The sequence below is a fragment of the Pteronotus mesoamericanus genome, unplaced genomic scaffold (genome assembly GCF_021234165.1).
Source record: "Pteronotus mesoamericanus isolate MK-2021 breed Mesoamerican mustached bat unplaced genomic scaffold, CSHL_Meso_final contig_25, whole genome shotgun sequence".
NCBI classification, from domain to species: domain Eukaryota; kingdom Metazoa; phylum Chordata; class Mammalia; order Chiroptera; family Mormoopidae; genus Pteronotus; species Pteronotus mesoamericanus.
Window position 1 is genome coordinate 35938666 of NW_026555105.1, and position 17369 is coordinate 35956034.

The 17369-nt window shown below is 39.1% G+C and overlaps 1 protein-coding gene and 1 pseudogene across 1 annotated transcript in view; both read left to right on the forward strand.

The window, feature by feature from the left end:
- The window catches only part of PCSK2 (proprotein convertase subtilisin/kexin type 2), a 360494-nt gene that overhangs the window by 23007 nt on the left and 320118 nt on the right, over positions 1–17369 (forward strand). The window lies entirely within an intron of this gene.
- LOC129070889 (double-stranded RNA-binding protein Staufen homolog 1-like) lies at positions 6586–8256 on the forward strand (annotated as a pseudogene).

Sequence of the window (17369 nt, forward strand, 5' to 3'; positions counted from 1 at the left end):
GTGTAGTTTTCTGAGTACAAGTCTTTTACTTCCTTGGTTAAGTTTATTCCTAGGTACTTTATGTTTCTTGTTGTTATAGCAAATGGGATACATTTCTTGATTTCTGTTTCTGATATTTCATTGTTGATGTACAAAAGTGACTTGAATTTTTGAATATTGACTTTGTATTCTGATGTCCTGCCAAATTCACTTATTAGGGCAAACAGTTTCTTGGTTGGGGCTATCGGTTTTTCTAGGTACACTATCATATCACCTACAAACAATGATATTTTTACTTCCTCCTTTCCAATTTGGTTGCCTTTTATTTCTTTTTCTTATCTGATAGCTGTAGCTAGGAATTCCAATACTCTGTTGAATAGAAGTGGTGAAAACAGATATCCTTGTCCTGTTCCCAATCTTAATGGGAGAGCTTTTAGTTTTTGCCCACTGAGTATGATTTTGGCTTTAGGTCTTTCATATATGGCCTTTACTGTGTTTAGGTATGCCTCTTTTATCTCCGCTTTGCTGAGTGTTTTTATAAATGGATGCTGTACCATATCAAATGTTTTTTTCCTCATCTATTCAAATCATCAAGTGGTTCTTGTCTTTCCTTTTGTTTATGTGATGTACTATGTTTATTGAGTTGCGAATATTGAACCATCCCTGCCTCCCTGGAATGAATCCTACATGATCATGGTAGGTGTTCTTTTTAATGTAGTGCTGGATGCGATTTGCCAATATTTTGTTGAGATTTTAGCATCTATGCTCATCAACAATATTGGCCTGTAGTTTTCTTTCTTTGTTTTCTTTATCTGGTCTTGGGATAAGGATGATACTGGTCTCATAAAAAGATTTGGAAGTCTTCCCTCCCCCTGGATTTTTGAGAATAGTCTGAGATGGAAGGGGGTTTGCTTTTCCTTAAATATTTTGTAAAATTCTCCTATGAAACTGTGTGGCCCAGGCTTTTGTGTGCTTGGAGTTTTTTGATTACTGCTTCCATTTCACCAGCTGTTATCAGTCTGTTCAGGCTTTCTGCTTCTCCTTCATTCAGTGTTGGAAGGTTATACTTTTCTAGAAATTTGTCCATTTCACCCAGGTTTTCAAATTTCTTGGCATATAATTGTTCATAGTAGTTTCTGACAATCCTTTGTATTTCAGTAGTATCAGTTGCAATTTCTCTTTTTTTAGTTCTGATATTATTTATTAGGGCCCTCTCCCTTTTTTCCTTGATGAGTTTGCTTAAAGACTTGTCGATTTTGTTCATCTTTTCAAAGAACCATCTCCTGGTTCTGTTGATCCTTTGAATTTTTCTTTTAGTTTCTATGTCATTCAATTCTGCTCTGATCTTGATTATTTCCTTCCTACTAATCACTCTAGGGTTTGTTTGTTGTGGTTTTTCCAGTTCTTGACACTGGAGGGTTAGGGGGTTTATTTGAAATGTTTTTGTCTTTTTTAGGTAGACCTGTATTGCTATGAACTTCCCTCTCTGGACTGCCTTCACTGTGCCCCATAGCTTTTGGACTGTTGTCTGTTCATTTTCATTTGTTTCCAGAATTTTTTTTTATTTCTTCTTTGATCTCATTGTTGACCCATTCATTGTTTAGTAGCATGCTGTTCAGTCTCCATGAGTTTAAATGTTTTTGACGTTTTCCTTGAGGTTAGTTTCTAGTGTCAAGCCCTTGTGGTCCAAGAAAATGCTTGTTATGATTTTGATTTTCCTGAAGTTGTTGAGGCTTGTTTTGTGTCCTTTCATGTGGTCTATCCTTGCAAGTGTTCCATGTGCATTTGAAAATAATGCATATTTTGCTTCTTTGGGATGAAAGGTTCTATATATGCCCATTAAGTCCATTTGATCTAATGCGTCGTTCAGTTCCACAATATCCTTGTTGATGTTTTGTTTGGAAGATCTACCCATTGTTGACAGTACAGTGTTAAAATCCCCTACTATCAGTGTGTTGCTGTCTATATCTTTTTTGATGTCCTCCAAGATTTTCTTTATATATTTGGGTGTTCCTATGTTGGGTGCATATAGGTTTACAATGTTTATGTCTTCTAGATGGATTCTTCCTTTGAGTATTATGTAGTGTCCTTCTGGGTCTCTTTTTATGGCCTATGTTCTGAAATCTATTTTGTCTGATGTAAGTATTGCTGCCCCTGCTTTTTTTCCTATCCATTTGCTTGGGATATATATTTCTAGCCCTTTACTTTCAGTCTGTGTAGGTCCTTTATTCAGAGGTGGTCTCTTATAGGCAACATATGCGTGGCTCATGTTTTCTTATCCATTCAGCTATCCCATGTCTTTTGATGGGGGCACTTAATCAATTTACATTGAAAGTTATTGTTGACAAGTACTTATTCATTTTTTACCCTTTGTACCTGTGTTCCTCTCTTTCTGTTTTTTCTTCATCTTCTTAAACTGGTCCCTTTAGCATATCTTGTAATACTGGTTTGGTGGAGGTATATTCTGTTAGCCTCCTTTTCTCTGGGAAACTCCATATTTCCCCTTCCATTTTAATTGAAAGCCTTGCTGGGTAGAGCAGTCTTGGTTGCAGGCCTTTGTTTTTCATTACCTGGAATATTTCTTGCCATTCCCTTCTGGCATGTACTGTTTCCTTTGAGAAGTCAGATGCTAGCCGTATTGGGGCTCCCTTGTATATTACTACCTGTTTCTCCCTTGTTTCCTTTAAGATTCTTTGTTTGTCTTTGATATTTGCCATTTTAATGATGATGTGTCTTGGAGTGAACTTCATTGGGTTCCTCTTGAATGAGGCCTTCTGCTTCCTGGACCTGTGTGTCTTTTTCTTTCCCCAAATTAGGGAAATTTTCCATCATTACTTTTTTAAACAGGTTCTCTATACCTTGCTCCTCTTCTTCTGGTATCCTTATTATATGGATATTGTTACATTTCCAGTTGTCCTCCATTTCTCTAATGCCTCTTCATTCTTTTTGAGTCTTTTTTTATTTTCTTTCTCTTTCTGGGAGCTTTTTTCTACCTTGTTTGTTGGGAAATGCCCTGTCTGGTTTCAGGAGCTGTTGCCCCACAGACAGGCAAGAGGGCCCCAAGGCAGAGCTAATCAAGGAGGCCTTGTGAAAACAGGCCACCAAGGAGATAAAACCTGTCCCTCTGGCAAGGGTGTAGCCCCTGCCTACCTCACATCACCCTGCTTGGCTCTGTGATGGTCATTTAGTCATAGACGGGTAAAATCTCTCATGAAGAGGGATGACCTAAGATAGACATGGCAGGTATGTGCAGCAGACAAGGACTTGGAGGACATGGAGGAAAGGCAAAAAGGCCCAAACCCCTCAGCTAGGCTTAGATGTAGCTGGAGCCCTCGTTTTATCTGAAATAAGTCTCCTTATCTCTTGTTGGTTCTGCCCCACCTGCCTGGCTCAGGCTTGAAACAATACTAAAGGCAAGTACAGCCTTAATCTGGTTCAGGCGATTCCCTTGGGGAAATCAGGCCCAGAAGTAAGTTACTTGAAGCATGCTTTGTTTTTCCCTCAAAAGATATGATAATCAGCTCATACTGGGAAGGAGATTTACATTATTCATAGACCCTAACCTTAGGCAGATCTCTTGTGTTCCTTCAATTCTTGTGTTCCTCTGTTTTCTGTAAACATAAACTTTTGTCATTGATTGATGAGCTTTGCCGTGATAACACTGTGCATATGGTTCTCAGTAAAAGCTTTTGGGCATGGGGGCTCGGGGCTTTCTCCACTAAAGGGAAGAGCCATGTCCCCTCTCCTGGCAAACAGAGGAGTGTTTATTCCCCCCATCCATGACAACCCTGGAATGAACTCTGCAGGATTCAGAGCCCCACTTCCTCCTCAGCTGGCTCAGGACAGCAATTCTCAGATCCAGAAGCTCCCCACACGGCATTCCCCGTGACACCTGTCCTCCAGCTCACTGATTCAATCCTTTGCTTCATCTAGCCTGCTTTTGATTCCTTTTACTTTGTTCTTCAATTCAGAAATTGTACTCTTCATTTCTTCTTGCCTTTTGTTGTTAGTTTCTATGTGCTTTATCATGCTGATATAGTTTTCAATGAATTCCTCATAGTTTCCCTCTAGTTTTTGGTAATTCTCACTGAGCTCACTGAGCTCTTTGAGCTTTCTTATAATCATTGCTTTGCACTCAATATCTGGTAGTTTCTTTGCCTCTATTTCATTTATCTCTTTCTGAAGATTCCTCCTTTCCTTTTCATTTGAGGTTGTTGCCCACCCCCCCATTATTTGTGAGACTCTTCTTTTTTTTCTTCTGATTCTTAAATTGATCTGTCTTGATTTCCTGACTTTGTGGTGTGAATTTCTATGGTAGGAGACCTATGAGTTTCAGTGGTGCAGCCTCCTTGATATCCTGAACCTGATGCTCATGGGATGCCTTTTATGCAATTTATCTTGGCTCTCTGGAAGTAATTGTGTTTTGATTGTAGTTTGGTCATTCTTTGGTGAGTCTTTCCCTCCAGCTGGTTGACTGAGGGTCACTCTGCCCACCAGGCCTTCCTTGTTTTTGTGCAGGTGCTGCCAGAACAAAAACAAAAAGCCCAGGAAACAAATCTCCATCTGCAAAAATAACTCCCTTCTGCACTCTCACTATTAACAGCAAATGAACCAGTAATAATAAGGCTGTAAAGAGATTAAGACTATTATAATAAAGGAGAGAAATAAACTATTAGTATAAAATCTTCCCTAGCTAGTGTGGCTCAGTCGCTTGAGTGCTAGACTGTGAACCAAAGGCTCGCCGGTTTGATTCCCAGTGTAGGGCACATGCCTAGGTTGCAGGCCAGGTCCCCAGCATAGGGCATGTGAAATGCAACCACCCATTGATGTTTCTTTCCCACTCTTTTTCCCTCTCTTCCCCTCTCTAAAAATAAAAAAAAATCTTTTAAAAATAAAATAAAATCTACTGATTTAATATGTACAAACTTGATAAACAAGAAATGATGTTAAATAGCTATGTAATAAAGAACATATTTCAAATCATAGAGAAGACCACAATGGATTTCATCTCTGTAGCCTCTAGTATTTACCACTGTCTTTTCTTTCTGGATCCACCTCTGGTGATGCCAGATGTTGACCTCATCTGACCTTAGACAGTCTGTTCTAGACTTCCAGAGATCTACTGTCTCTGACTGTCTCCTTCAGTTGTTAATCTAGTCACACTGCACTGAGAAGTCAGGCTCAAGCATCATGTGGCAGGGCAGAATCCCTCCAGGAGTCTGGGCTTTTGTTTGCCCTCAGGCTGCTTGGAGAGTAGTGGTTGAAATGAGCATGATGGCTGCTGTCATATGGGAGATCACTTGGCACCGGTATCCCAGCAGCTACTCTCTCAGTTCTCTCCCCCAAGCCTCCATCCAGTCTCTCTTCAGGTGTCTCTAGCCCACTCTGGCCCTAACCTTTGCCAGAGCCCAGGGTAAGTGACTACAAACGAAAATTTATGCGTTGGCCCTTTAAACAACTCTTTGTGCCTCCAGCTACCTTTCTCTGGCAGAGAGCAATCCTGCTGCATTTTGCAGCTGGCTATTACCTGTGCGCTTTTGGGCTGTGGTGCTGTGGGCTAGGGATCCTTACTTATGGTTTAGACCCCACTCCTCTCAGGCAGATCCAACTGGCCATTTAAATATCTCCCTGGTGTTGCTGCCTATAGGCACCCAGCCAGCCTTCTCGAGTGTCCACCACACTCCTAACCAGTCAGGTTGTACCGAAGCTGATTCTTCTGTCTGTCCAAGGTTATAAGTCTTCTCTCGCTATTGTTCAGTTTTTTGTTCCAGTTGATTTCTCCACAATTTAATTGTAATTCCAGATTGGTCCTGGGAGGAGGTCAGTGTAGTTCCATTCACTCTTCTGTCATCTTGCTATTCTCGAGCATCTTTCCTTTTGAAGTTTAAACAAATAAACAAGCAAACAAAATACATGATTCTTCAATGGGGACAGCAGACATCTCAATTTAATAAGTGAAAATAATCAAGTTAAATAACTTAGATAGTAATCTCTAACCATATGAAAACTGTATTAACTATTTTTTTCAAATTACACATTATCATTATTTTTCAAAATATCAAGTAATACAGCAAGCACTGGAATAAAATATTTTTTATTACTCCAAATCTCATTGCACAGAAAAAACTATTACCAGCATTAGGTAAACTTCATTGCAGATATTTCTGTATGAATATACATACAAAAAAGAGTGATAGTTTTATAGAACTAAGTTTATATTATACATACTATTTTAAATTTTAAAGTATTTAATTTAATTATTAGAGAATTTAACAGAAGGAAAGGAATGGAAATAAAACCAAAGAAATTCTTAAACTTTAAATACATAGGTCACATAAGAGAAAGATTTCTCCTCAGCGTTTGCGCCCGCGGCGGCCCTGTCTGGTTTAGCTACCGCTTCCACCGACCCCCGGTCTGGCCGCCCCCGCCTCCTCTGCGGCCACTCGGCCTCTTCCCTCCAGTCATCCCTTCCTTCTCTCCCTTCTTCCTTCCGTTTCTCCTCCTCGCAGCTGCCGCCGGCCAAGACCGCCAATTGGGGGACGAGCTGGGGGCAGCAGCCAGATGGCATAACCCCTACTGTAGAGCTAAATGCACTGTGCACGAAACTTGGAAAAAAACGCAATGTATAAGCCTGTTGACCCTTACTCTCGGATGCAATCCACCTATAACTACAACATGAGAGGAGGTGCTTATCCCCCAAGGCACTTTTACCCATTTTCAGTACTGCCCTTATTTCAGCAAGTTGAGCTTTCTGTGGGAGGACAGCAATTTAACGGGAAAGGAAAGACGAGACAGGCTGCGAAACATGCTGCTGCTGTGAAAGCTTTGAGGATCCTGCAGAATGAGCCCCGCCAGAGAGGCTGGAGGTGAATGATAGAGAATCAGAAGACGAAAATCTCAATAAATCTTAAATAAGTCAAGTATTTGAGATTGCACTTAAAAGGAACTTGCCTGTGAATTTTGAGGTCCCCCAGGAGAGTGGCCCACCCCACTTGAAGAGCTTTGTGACCAAGTTGTTGGTTGGGGAGTTTGTGGGGGAAGGGGAAAGGGGAGTTTGTGAGGGAAGAAGATTTCAAGGAAAAATGCTGCTATAGCTGTTCTTGAAGAGCTGAAGAAATTACCACCTCTGCCTGCAGTTGAGCGGGTGAAGCCCCAAATCAAAAAGAAAACAAAACTCATAGTCAGGGTACAGAGCAGCCCAGAACATGGCCAAGTAATGAATCCCATTAGCAGACTCGCCCAGATCTGGCAGGCGAAAAAGGACAAGGAGCCGAAGTACATGCTCCTCACAGAGCGAGGCCTCCCTCGCGGCAGGGAGTTTGTGATGCAGGTGAAAGTGAGAAATCACACTGCAGAGGGAATGGGCACCAATAAGAAGGAAGCCAAGCGCAACACCGCTGAGAACATGCTGGAGATTCTTGGTTTCACAGTCCCATAAACTCAACCCTCAAATCAGAGGATAAGACACCTATAAAGAAACCAGGGGATGGAAGAAAAGCAACCTTTTTTGAACCTGGCTCTGGAGATGAAAATGGGACTAGCAATAAAGAGGATGAATTTAGGATACCTTATCTTAGTCATCAGCAACTGCCTGCTGGAATTCTTCCCATGTTGCCTGAGGTGGCCCAGGCCATAGGAGTCAGTCAAGGACATCACACCAAAGATTTTACCAGGGCAGCTCCGAATCCTGCCAAGGCCACGGTAACTGCCATGAATTGTTGTATGTGGGCACCTTGCCCACAGCCGAGACCATTTTAAAGAATAACATCTCTTGTGGGGGGTAGGCAGAAACAAATGTATTTGAAAAAATAAATTAAAATAAAATTAAAAAAAAATAATAACATCTCTTCAGGCCACGTACCCCATGGACCTCTCACAAGACCCTCTGAGCAGTTGGACTATCTTTCCAGAGTCCAGGGATTTCAGGTTGAATACAAAGACTTCCCCAAAAACAACAAGAACTAATTTGTATCTCTTATCAATTGCTCCTCTCAGCCACCTCTGATCAGCCACGGTATTGGAAAGGATTTGGAGTCCTGTTGTGCTATGACTGCACTGAACATTTTAAAGTTGCTGTCTTAGTTGGACCAACAAAGTACAGAGATGCCAAGAACAAGAAGTGGACTAATGTCTGTGTGTGGGAGGTGCTGAACCCCTTCTGGCCATGAACCATTATAAAACCCTCAACATATACTGAAAATACTGAGACTGCTTTTGAAAATTTGGAATTTCTGATACCTCCAGTGGGCCGAGAGATGCGATGGCTAAAGAACTGGAGACAGCAGTGGTGACCAAGGCAGGAGGCTGTGGCTGCTTGCTCGTGCTGTAGTTTGTCCCCACACTGCAGCAGCTGCTTTGGGGGAAGATGGGGCTTGACAAGCAGCCTTGGCTCAATTGCGAAACGAGCAGGTCCATGCCCCAGGCACCTTAGTGCTTGGTTTTGGGTTTTTTGGTGGTTATATTTTTTACTGTGTGAAAGAAAAAAGCAGAAAGTATGACCGTTTCTCAGACTGGCTCACTCAAACACTTTGGGACAAATCCTGGACATCCACACTGGAAAGAGGCCTTAGATCAGCTGGCCCAGAGCTGCAAGCACCAGAGAAAAATCAAATGCTTCCTACTCAGCGCAAGCTAACCTTTCTTACATGCTATGGCTCACCACCTCCGTGGTACTCACACCATCACCACTGCTTTCTCTTCCAAAATAGATACATGTTCTTAATTATTTTCTTTTGATTGAAATGACTCTATATAAATTTTCATTTGAGTTTCTCAATTATATCTAGTTACATAGCACAATTTAGAAACTTATGAGACTGACTTTATCAGTAATATAACCGGCAAAGATTAAATCCATGTGTATGTGATTATACCTTTTTAATCTATTGGACTAACCCAGGACTATTTCAGTGATGCAAATTGAGTGCCTTCTGGTTTAGCTGAAACAGTCCTGGACTTCTCAGAAACCTTGATGAAGTTTCCCACAGTTGTATAAATTGGACTGTTTAGGAATTTTAAACTTTAAATGATCAGTTGGCTCCTTTTCCATTTCATTTTTGTTAATGCAACAGGACTTAAGTGAACTTTGATCTCTGTTTTAAGGTTATTAAAATCATGTATTTAAAGGTTATATAAAATCATATATATATGACTCTTGAGGACACATAGCTTTCACTATACCACAGGACGTAATCTCCACGTAGTACATAAAAAACTGCAGATTGGTTTTCCGGAGTGCTTTATACTGTTGACTGTATCTCCATGTAGGGCTGAAAAGAATAACATATCTATGTGTATCTATAAAACTGTGTTGCTTTTGATGTTATGTTACTGTACACAGAAGTGTGTGTGGTAAGCTTCTGCACATGGTCCAGCTGGAAAGCACGGTAGCCTAGCAAGTACTGCTCCGATTCATTGTTTATGCTGGAATTTTTTTCTCCCCATGGAATGTAAGTAAAACTTAGTGTTTGTCACCAATAAATGGTAATACTAAAATTTTTTTGTTAATTTATTCTCAGTTGCCACTACTGCTAGGTTGGGTCCCCTCCCAACCTGCTCCCTATCCTTTCTTTCAGAAAAAAATTTTGTAGTGCTTGTGATTCCATTTGGACAAAATTCTGAAGACCTGAAATAACTTTATACAAAACTGTTTATCAATAAACAGCTACTAATGAAAAAAAGAGAGAAAGGTTTCTTAATAAATCTCCATAAAATTAAAAAAATGTGTACTATATGTTGGAGTTTATGATTATTTATATACAAATGGTAGGTAATATATATTTAATTACATATTTATTAAATTAAATATTACAACTTTAGTAAACTATGAAACATGTGCTTTACAAAATGAGATAATTAAATTATTTTTTGTTAATCCTCAATTGAGGACATACTCATTGGTTTTAGAGAGAAGCGAAAGGAGCAAGAAAGAGAGGGAGAGAAACATAGATGTGAGAGAGGAACATTGATTGGTTGCCTTTCTAAAGCACCCAGACTGGAACCAAACCCACAACTTTTTGGTTTACAGGATGATGCCCAACCAACAGCCACATCAGCCAGGGTAAGACAATTAGGATCTTACCATATCCTCTCATCTACCCTGTTCCCACATCTCAATTGTTATGAGGTATATAATTATTTTGGTCTCATGGTACATAGAAATATTAACCTTCTGCTTATAACCATAAATTGTAGAATTTTTATATGTGTTTCATTAAAATTGTTTCTAATTTCATCAAACATCCTTTTATCAGAACATTTTCAATCCCGAATTTTTCATTTCCATTCATTTCTTGTTTCTATTGAAAAGTGAAAAGATTCACCTGAGCACAAATAGGAAACTTTCTTTTCTCTGAGATAAAAGAGAGAGAAATGGGCACATGAAGTTTAAATTTGTAGGTCACAGAGGAGACCATGGGGAATCACAATTATTTCAAAGGTGTAAGGGGCAAAGTCAATACTTTGAGAGGGAAAAGAGGTGATGGGATGGGGACTTCAAGGGCGATAAAAATGTTGTATATTGTTAATGGAAATGAGAGGGCATGCAGACAAAGAACCAACAATGACTTCTGGATAGTACTGAGTAGTCAAGTTAGAGAGAACACATTTATAATAGCACCAAGAATATCACTTTTGTAAGAAGCACTCAAATGGAGGTGGCGAAGATGGGGAGAAAGAGAAATTGAATTTTCCAAAACTGGAAGGTAAGTTGGGATTAAAAGTAAAAGCTGAAAGGAAGAAAGTTATGGTTAACGAGTGGAATGTTGAAGTTAAAGATGCCAAAATCTGAGCACTTCCAGATAATAATAAAGCAAATGGAAATGGGTTACCAAAGTAAAAAAAGAGATGAAGGTGGTCAAAAGACTGAAAGTCAAATGTACACATATCTATCCTTAGTCATGGAATGGCAGTAGATAGCATTGCCAAGGAAGAGTGGTGAGAGAAAAAGGAGAAGAGAGATCCTAGGACAAAATCTGGAAGAACTTTGGATATGAGGGGAAAAATAAGGGCCAGGAGAGGAGACAAAACTTAGACTGTTAGAGTTATGGAAAAAGGATTGAGAGACTACAGTGCTCTTGTACAGGAAGAGTACAGGAAGGGGATGAGAGTTAAGAAAGAATAGGGCAACAATGACCACTGGTTTTGAGAGGAAGTCTTTGTTAAAATTGAAGGTATTGCCTTAGTGCCTTGGAAGGAAAGAGATATGTTAGTTTGGATTACTAGGAGTAGTCCCTTGGACAAGGATTTAAGTGAAAGTTGTTTATTTAAGGAGTGATTCTAGAAAATGCTGTAAGGGAATGGGGAATTGAGACAAGAAAGGGAAGGCAGTAATTATAAGTACAATATAGAGCAAGTTGTCACTGTGGTTAAATCAGGTTCAAACTCTTGAGGAAACTCTGAGCACTAGTGTAGAGCATTTGCTGCAAAGTCATCTTGCCCGATGAGTGAGGGAACTCAGACATTTATATGCCATTTGCAATCAGACATTAATTCATGATCGATAGTTACTCATAGGTGGCATAGACTCACCAGCATTTGGACCTGCGGCATCCTCAAACAAAGTTGCATTTGGCTGACCAGAGAAAACTCTCAGATAAAGAGATGCAGAGGTTACCAAGCACTAAATGTGAAGGCACAGAGGAATCTGAGCAGGAAAGTGATATTGTCTGCTACAAGATGGAAGCCCAATTGTGAAGGGTAGCAGTGTATACGATGAAGTGGAAGCATCAAGTGAAGACACTAACTTCAAAAGGTGTAGCGGTGAGGGAAAGACAAGAAGAAAAGTGCTCTTATGGTGACTTAAATTTATGTAATTTTAATGATTTTTATAAATAATTGTTTCTAAGCACTTATCAGACCACTAATTGCTTCTCCACCAAAATATTGTGACATATCTGGCTAATTATTCTAATTGTTTTATCCATAGTCATTTAAATTTTTACAAATAATAATTGCAATTATGGAATTACAGCCTCTCAGAGTATAAAGCATTCTTAGAATGAAATTAGTTTAACCCCTCATTTCACACTTGAGGAAAAGGAAATCAAATATGATGTTTATATTCTTAACTATTTATAATGAGCATTTGAACCTTGTTGCTAGTTGGTTGTGGTTTGGGCAATGCATCATTGGAATAATTGTACCAGCCCTTCAGACTGGATGGACTGTGAGAGAGTCATATGAGTAATTAACCACATAAACCAACTTGGTCTAACAATACCAGTTTATTTCAGAACATTGATATCTGTTTTTCACCATTTTACTTTTAAACTTCTTATTAATTCCAGTGTTCCAAGCAAAGATGCTCATAAGTTTATAGATTCCACACCAACAACAATCTGTTTGATTTATATTTGGTAAAAGATAGAATAAGTATTTATATTTGGGGGGGAATCCAATATTGTGATAGAGGAGGTAGAAGTTACACTCACCTTCTGCCAGGACCTAACAAAAATTACAACTAAATTATACATATAACAATCACACTGAATAACCAATTGAAGACAAGCTGAATAGTTTTATAACTAAGGATTTACAGAAGAAGCCATAACAAGACTTAACAAACCATAACAAGCCATAACAAAGTAGGAAGTGTGAAGGTGTGAAAAGGGCTGGCCCCACCCCTACACACAATGGTTGAAAATCTGAGGGATATCTCAGCTATATCTCCCCCAGAGTTGTGAAAGGTCTTAACCCCACTCTGGGATCCCCAACAACAGCTCTCCATAACATCTGGCTGTTAAAATAAGCAGGAATTTTTGTCTGTCAAAGAGAGATGGAAATCTTCTAGAAACCCAGGTGCCTTCTTAAATGGCCAGGGCACAAAATCTCATTCATGTGGTCACTCACCCTGGGCTCTGGTGAAGGAAAGATGGCCCAGAACAGATTGGAGTTATACAGGGAGAAATTGGGATGTGTAGCTTTAGGGAGAGGGCTGAAAGGCCAGCCTCCTGTGCTGAATTCCTCTCTCCTACTGCCCACCAATGTCATCTTTCTTAGGTCAAACACTCCCATCAGTACATAAACCTAAGGAAATGCATCAGCCCCATCTGCCAGACTCCCTGTGGCCCCACCCTGACAAGCTCACACCCTGCAAAGGAGTCTGCTGACTGCGTGGCCAGGCTGGGATTGTGGTGCATGCATTCTTGGAAGACTCTCTAGGATGCCTGGACAAACTCAGGGGGTATCAGAGACACACAGGGAGAGACTGGTTGTGACCAAAGGAGAGGGTTATTTTTCCCTCACACCACTGTTCCTTTGCAGGTATCTCCATCCACACTGTACAATCTCAGTCTGTTTTAACATAGTATACTCTCCTGGCCTTATCTTCATGATTCCCTGAGACCTCGCTTCACCACAAAAGCTCACAAGTGCCAAGTAGGTAGTGGCTGGCTTTGATGTACACTGACACTTTTGCTGAGTGGCCTCAGACCCAGCACTGACAACAAATTTAATCTATAAACACCACTCATCATACTTGGTGACTCAGTCAGTACCTACTACAAGCAACTTGTATAACCACCAGAGGCTGTTTCAATGACTGAGCCTAACAGGTAGCTGGCAGTTAGAGGTGGATCCTGGGGTACCTTGTGCCTTTTGCTGACCTGTTCCTGGTCTCAGTGCTTGTGGAAGCCAACTTTGGTACACAGCTTGGCACCACACATGCACACTAAGGCCTAGCAAAGGCAGCCACAAACTATGGTTTGCTTCATAGCTCAAAATAGGTAGCCTAGGGCTGATCACAAGCTGTGTTTGACAGCAAACTGCACCAAAGTCCCTCCCAAATGGCCCAGAACCAACACACTCAGTGGTGGGTGTCAGACATTAGAGAATGAACAAATTAGCTTCATAAACTGTACAGCCAGAGAGATCTAGTCTGGCACCATAAAATTCTGGGACAAATTCTACATTGTACACTGTGATCAGGTTGATCCTCATAGTCAGCCACCCCAATGGTCAACTGCACCCACAGATGGACCGACTTCAGTCAAGTCTCAACTATAACAGAAAAACTCACATAATCCACAAAGGGGACATTTCTGGAGAACCTAGCTTAGATGATAAGGAAGATTGCACCACTGAGTCCCACAAGATGCCAACTACATAAGCCCACCATACCAACAATAGCAGATGTAGCAGATCTACGTAGTACACAGAAACAGATACATAAAGACAACTAAAATGGGATACAAAGAAACTTGCTCCAAATGAAAGAACAAGAGAAATCCCCAGAAAATAACTAAATGAAATGGAGGCAATCATAGGTCAGATACAGAATTTGAAAGAGTAGTTACAAGAATGCTAAAGAAACTTAGGGGGAATATAGATGAACTCAGTGAACACTTCAACAAATAGATAGTAAGAATAAAAATGTCATAGAGACATAGAAACAAGCCAGTCAGAAATGAAGAGGGTAATATCTGAAATGCAGAATACACTAGAAGGAATCATCAACAGATTAGATAAAGCAGAGGATAGAATCAGCAACTTGAAAGACAACATAGTAGAAAACACCCAATCAAAGTAGCAAAAAGAAAAAGATGTTAAGATGAGGATAGCTTAAGGTATCTCTGGGACAAAATCAAGCATAAAAACATCTGCCTCATAGGGGTACCATAAGGAGAAGAGAGAGAGAGCAAAGGATTGAGAACTTGCTTGAAGAAATAATGACTAAAACATGTACTAACCTGGGTGAAGAAATAAGACACAAAAGACCAGAAAGTGTGCATAGTACCAAAGAAGATGAACCCAAAGAAGCCCACACCCAGATACATCATAATTAAATGTCAATGATTAAAAACACAAATAGAATCTTAAAAACAGCAAGAGAAAGACAGTTACCTAAAAGGAAGCTCCCATAAGATTGTCAGCTAATTTCTCAACAGAAATGTTTCAGGCCAGAAAGCATTGGCTTAAAATAGTCAGAGTGATGAAAAGCAGGGACCTACAACCAAGATTACTCTGTCCAGCAAAGCTATCATTTAAAATTGAAGGAAAAATAAAGAGCTTCCAGGGAAGATAAAGTGAACACACCAAAGAATATTATCATCAAAATTTGAAAAAAAATCAATTAATTAAAAAAAGAAAGAGATACAATATAAGGAAAAATAAATAAATAAAGTAAATCTCAATCCATTACCATAAAAACAAAACTGAATCAAATTGAAACATAAAACCTGAACAGACCAATTAGAACTACTGAGATTATGCAGGGGAAAAATAAACAAATGAAAAAATCCTGACAAACTGAAGTTCTGGAATAGATGACTTCTCAATTGAATTTTACCAAACATTCAAAGAATTAGCACCTGTTGTTCCCAAATTATTTCAAAAAATCAAGAGGAGAGAAGACCCCAAAGCTCATTTTACAATGCCAGCATTATCCTGATTACAAAACCAGCAAACCAATATTCGCCAACAAACTAGTATTACAAGAAATGTTGAAGGGACCTCTATAAGAAGGAATAAAAAGGGTGGAGGGGGGAACATAATTATAAGAAATAAAATAGCAATAAATAGGTACCGATAAATAATCATTGTAAAGGTAAATGGATTAAATGCTGCAATCAAAATACATAAGGTAGCTGAATGTATAGAAAAATAAGACCCATATATATGCTGTCTACAAGAGACCAAACTCTGAACAAAAGGCACACAAAGACTGAAAGGTAAGGATGGAAAACAATATTTTATACAAATGGAAATGAAGAGAAGCTCAGGTAGCAATACTGGGTCTGACAAAATAGATTTTAAAACAAAGGCTATAGTAAGAGACAAAGAAAGACACTAAAGGGAGCAACCAACAAGAGGGTATAATCCTTGTAAGCATTTATATCTCCAACATAGCCACTTAAATATATAAAGCAAATCTTGATGGACATAAAGAGAGAAATCAAAAGTAATACAGTCATAGTAGGAGATTTTAATACTCATTGACTTCAATAAATAGATCTTCCAGTGGGGCTTCTTTTGGAAAATCAGCTGATAGTCTCATGGGAACTCCTTTGTAGGTAGCTCTCTTTTTTTCTCTTGCTGCTTTGGGATTCTCTCCTTGTCTTTAATATTGGGTAATTTAATTGTGATGTGTCTTGGTGTGTTCTTCCTTGGATCCAATTTCTTTGGGACTCTGAGCTCCCTGGACTTCCTGGAAGTCTATTTCCTTCTCCAGGTTGGGGAAGTTTTCTTTCACTATTTTTTTCAAATAGGTTTTCAATTTCCTGTTCTTCCTCTTCTCCCCTGGCACCTCTATGACTTGAATATTGTAATGTTTAAAATTACCCCAGAGGTTCCTAATCCTCTCCTCTTTTTTTTGAATCCTTGTTTTTTCATTCTATTCCAGTCGGATGTTTATTTCTTCCTGTTGTTCCAAATCATTCCAGTCCCAGTTTCCTTCCCTTAATGGTTGGTTCCCTGCATATTTTTCTTTATTTTACCTTGTATAGCCTTCACTCTTTCCTTTATTATGTGTCCATGTTTACTCATTTATGTGACCATCCTGATTACCAGTGTTTTGTACTCTGTATCTGATAGGTTGTCTATCTCCTCCTCACTTAGTTCTTTTTCTGAAATTTTGGTGTGTTTTTTCATTTGGGCCATATTTCTTTGTCTCAGTGCACTTGTTACATTGTAAAGTGTGGAGCCTTAAGTGTTTTCCAGGGTAGGGCAACCCACTTTGCAGCATTGTGGTGCAGTCTGGATGAATGTTTCTTCTTTATCTCCTTGGTTGTTGGACATCCATACAGTTTGATTTTCTGGCAGTTCTGGTTGTTTTCTGTTTTTAAATTTGTTTTTGTCCTTCTTTTGGTTGTGCAAGGAAGAAAAGTGTATCTACTAACTATCTCTCCATCTTGGCCAGAAGTCCTGAGATTTATAGCTCACTCAAATTTTTAAGGGAAGAATAAGAATGTGCATTATACATGGGTAGTACTAATTTCATATCTATATAAATGTTTTTACTCTTTTATTTATAAATGTATTTACTCCTTTAAAAATGTAACTCTAGAAAACAATACTGGTATTTGAATGGAAACCAATATCCTGGAATATGAAAATTGGTCTTGTTTTCAAATATAAATAAATAAAAATTGAATTAAAAAATAGATCTTAGACAAAGAATCAACAAGAAAACAGCGGCCTTAAATGACACTGGACCAGGTGTATTTAATTGATATTTTTAGAGAACTTAGTCCCAAAGTAGCAAAACATACATTTTTAAGTGCACATGAAACATTTTATAGAATAAATCTCATGTTAGGACATGCAAAAAATCTTAATACGTAAGAAGATTGAAATTATACCAAGCATCTTCTCTGACCACAATGATATGAAACAAGAAATTGATTACAATAAAAAAACTGAAAAACACAAACACCTGAAAGCCAAATGACATG